This window comes from Vigna angularis, chromosome 11 (assembly GCF_016808095.1).
Source record: "Vigna angularis cultivar LongXiaoDou No.4 chromosome 11, ASM1680809v1, whole genome shotgun sequence".
Classification (NCBI taxonomy): domain Eukaryota; kingdom Viridiplantae; phylum Streptophyta; class Magnoliopsida; order Fabales; family Fabaceae; genus Vigna; species Vigna angularis.
The window spans coordinates 10,982,124-10,986,452 of record NC_068980.1 but is presented as its reverse complement, the minus strand read 5'-3'; the positions used below and the strand labels follow the sequence as shown (position 1 = coordinate 10,986,452).

The following is a 4,329-nucleotide window of genomic DNA, read 5'->3' as shown; positions in this document are numbered from 1 at the left end:
TTGTGTAAATTTTGTTTGTTTCTTGCGAGTTTTTATTTTTCTGTCTGCTGCGTTTGTCTCACTCCTTTTATGTCCTTTGAACTATTCCTTGGTATGTGTCTTGATTTTGCCCAGGAGTGCAAAAGACTAAGTGTGGTCTATTTTGATGAATCATTATTTTATTCACTTCACTTAGTTTATTGTACTAGAATTAATCGAGGAATTGTACTTAAATGTCCAGTATTTTTCCGTTTTTGCTAATTATGCTTAATTTGATCAGAAATTCTTATTTTGATTAATTTGAATTATCTAAGCATTATTTGTATTAGTAATTGTAGGAAAAATTTTGGAAATAAAAATTGGGACAATTGGAAAAACATTCACACAATATTATTTATTTAGAAGAAGTTGTACTACATTAATTTAATTTGTGTGTTGAACAATGGAAAATTGAACAAAATTGGCTTAGAAGCATTACACACCACACGGCCTAGGAGCCATTGGAAATTCTATTTTGCAAAGTTTTATTTTAAGTTTATATTTTGTAATGTGGTGTTAATTTTTGTAGTGTCATTGCTGCAACCAAAAGAACTCACGGCCAATTCATGCTAAATGCCTATCCATTCTTTGCTAAAGAATTGAAGCAAAATGATGAAGGGGACCACCTTACAATTCATCTCACGGCACATGAAGTCTTATTTCTCTTTGCAAGTGAAATTGAATGGGAGACAAGGAAGGGACCACCAAGTTCCAAGTAGGGGCCACGGTTTTGTCAAGAAATTGGAAAGAGAATAACATGAACAAATCACGTGAGCTACATGCTAAGCTTTTGGTTCTTAATCCCTTTTATGCTTTTGACAAAAGTTTGATTAAATAAACAATTGTAAGTGACAGAAAACAAACAGCCCATATATATTTTATTAAAGCTTGATTGAAAAAGGAAGCCACTACCCCATGGAAGTTCACGGCCAAGAGAAGTTTCAAAGTGCAGAATTTTATTTGAAGTAGAAAGGGGACCACCATGTTGCAACTCACGGTCTTAAGGAAGTGGTCTGGAAACCATACACACGACACTTATCAATGGCTAAAAAATGAGACAGCTGCCACACTCACACAACCTTCTTTGCTGGAACGGAAAATAACACCATAAAGCTTGAAGGATTCTTTCATTAAAAAATGAAGAGTAGCCCACGGTCTAGCAGCCAAGAGAAGGAGGTGCACACAGCCAGCTGGTCCAGAAGAAGAAGAAGACACCCCAGCATCAGCAGCTTCAACCTTCCAACGTTCAACACCTTCACGGAGCAGCCACCATGTAGAGCAGAAACTCCTCCGATTCTTCTGGGTACAGCAGCTCACACGGGAAGCAGAAGCGTCCAGCTTTGGAGCAACCATCCGGCAGCACCTAGCAACTACGTCCAGGGGAGAAACGGTGCAGCTGTCACTCCCATTCTCGGTGCTGGCCTTTGCTCAATGGTGTCACGTTTTCATTGATGATGGAGAGCATCATTTGTATTTCTTTTAAGCACACATTCACGGCTAGGAAGATGCTTCACGATCCAGGAGTTTGGAGCTGGAGCAGCCATCACCGAGAAGACCACTTCACCTTCTTGCAGTAGCACACGGTGGCTGCTGGAATTAGAAGAGGATGTCACGGCTGTTTCTAGAAATGTTGGAAGGCAGCTGGGAGAAGAGATGGAGGTTACGGTTTGGTGAAAGGCATGGTAATAGCTTACAATCACGTCCATCCAGAAAGAATGGGAGCAGCCACGGACAGCAGCCATGGAGGAGAAGAATGGTGTGCAACACGAAGAAGAGAAGAAAAGGCAGTTGGGACATGCTGTAACAGCTGCAACGTAATTGAAGGAGAAGCAATGATCTTAGAATGGAAGCACATGCAGGAGCATCACGTCCAGCCACATCTAGAAGCACACTTTGAATGGAGAAGATCACGGTTCTGCTTGCACATCAAAAGGAAGCTACAGGAGTTTGGAGTGGGTCACAAGGTTGAAGGAATTTCTGAAAGCCTAAGCAAAAAGACAAACATGGAGACCCTCATCCTATTTTCTCACGGGAACAAATTGGGAGATGCTCACGGGAGGAGACTATTGGTGAGAGAATTGGCTATAAAATGGAGAAGCATCCAGGAGAGAAAACTCAGTAGATTTAGGAGTAGGAGTAGTGTAGTGTAGAGAGCAATTTACGTGAGCTTTCATTTTTCCCCCTCCCCCTTTGGGGAGGTTTTGGGTTTGTTTTCCAGATTGTTTTCCAGTTTGTTTTTCAGTTGAATTTTAATTTGCAGTGTGTTTTTCAGTCAATGTTCTTGAACTCTATTTTCATCTGCGAATTTGCAATTTATAATTTCATCTGCACGTTTAAAGCTTTGATCAAATCACTGCCATTTTCTAATTTACTGCAAGTTTCTGCTCAATTCAATTTCATCTCAGTTCATGCCTTATTTCCAATTGCGCATTTTACATTCTGTCAAAAGTTTATTGGTTCTTGCAAATTACCATTTTCTGAATTTACCGTTTTCGTTTTTACCGTTTTCTGAATTTTACTATTTCTGTGATTTACGTTTTTCAGTTTTACTTTTACTGCACCGCCTGATTTACATTTTTATCAACTTTATTTTCACTGCATTTATTTAATTTTCTGCATCAAAACATTCACAACCCCCCCCACTTCGTGATAAATCTGAGACTGAACCGACACAAAATTGGTCCTTGAGAGACGACCTAGGAGTCACTTCCTAGTTATACTGCATTTCTATTATGCTCAACTTTTGTGTGCGGTGCGACCCGCTCATCAGTCATCATACAACCAATTCCAATGAACAGAAAGATTAGCCTATCTTAGACATCTCAAACGTACTCTTTTCAGCAATTCCTTGTAGAAAGTGAAGTCTTGATGTCTTGAAAGGTCTCCTGAGTTCTCCAGTATTTTTCTCGCTTTGTTCGTGTGTCAAAAGATAGATTTTGTCTTTATGTCACGTCTTTTAAACCCACTTAACTTCATTAATTCGCTCAGCGCACATGTGTGTATGCGTTGTGCAAATTTTTCTTAACTACTGCACTTCAACTGATGATATTCGCACAGCGCACAGGTACTGGTGCGCTATGCGAATTCCCTCCTTGTGGTAGTGCGAATTTCTGCTTTCGCTTTGCAAGAATTGGCTGACAAAGTGTCCAAATAACAATCTTTGTTGTACAATGTTTAACATAACGTTCTACTACCTATTACAACTTTTCAACGAGGAACAACATAAATAATTACAAGATTAAGCTCATTTATAAGTGTAAAAACAACTCTTTTTCACACTTATCAACTCCCTCAAACTTGAACTATTTCATGCCCTCATGAAATCACATAAGAAAACGAACATCACAATAGACATTTAACATTTTGATAAAATGACTTTGCACATCAGAATAATCACATGCATTCCCAAAGATTTCAAATAAGTATGACATGGTGCATCACTCACAAAATCACCTGTGCATAGAATATGAACAACCAGATCAATATTTATCATTACTCACACTCAAGTGTTTGTCCTCACATGACAGTAGAATTGTCATAGAACTTCATCAGCTTTTGCATTTCATTTGATTCACACACTTCACACACTATTGGTTAAGTCCAATGGTTGTTGAGACCTCGGCAAGTGTACCGAATCGTACAAGTAATAAATCAGTAAGTCCGAATATCGTTTCCCAAGAGATTTGTTTTGATTCACAGATTGATTAAAGTTTACTAATTTAGCGATTAAATTTACAACACAAGTAAGATTTGCATACAGATGAAATTAAAGTGGTAAAAACAGATGAATTAAAGTTCACTGGGGTTGATTTTCAAGTTCATCACTCAAGTAATTTTTCTACTAACACAATTCCTCAAAATTAAGCATCAACATCCTAGGCGCATGCAGTCCTGATCTCTCAGATGACCGTTCAGAATCATTCAAACTAAATCCTAATCTCTTAGATAATTCAGTTATCAGATTTGCCTTAATCACAATGTCACAGATGACTAAGAATTTCCTCCTATGTCTAGGACTCGAAATCCTTTAGCAGTTCTATCCTAGGTCCACGGTCTCATACATTTCTCAATGATTTAACCGTTCAAATAGCTCAAATTTTCATCATAGGCATGAATAATGAAGATAGAACACAAAATTCATACAAGATCATGCATTAATATAGAAATTACAAAGAGTTTCAGAAATGTACTCTCAACCCCAGTGAAATGGAGTTCTAGCTACACATATACATCATAGAAGCGATAAAGGATGGATTGGATGGTAGAAAGTGGTGAAATTCCACTCCGGAGCACCCAAAACGAGCATGGACG

The 4,329-nt window shown here is 38.3% G+C and overlaps 1 long non-coding RNA gene across 1 annotated transcript; it reads left to right on the top strand.

The window, feature by feature from the left end:
• The first annotated feature begins 355 nt into the window (after window positions 1-355).
• Window positions 356-2,294, top strand: LOC128194801 (uncharacterized). Its single transcript, XR_008246181.1, has 2 exons — window positions 356-788; window positions 874-2,294. It is a non-coding gene; the product is annotated as an uncharacterized LOC128194801 (long non-coding RNA).
• Window positions 2,295-4,329: the final 2,035 nt, after the last annotated feature.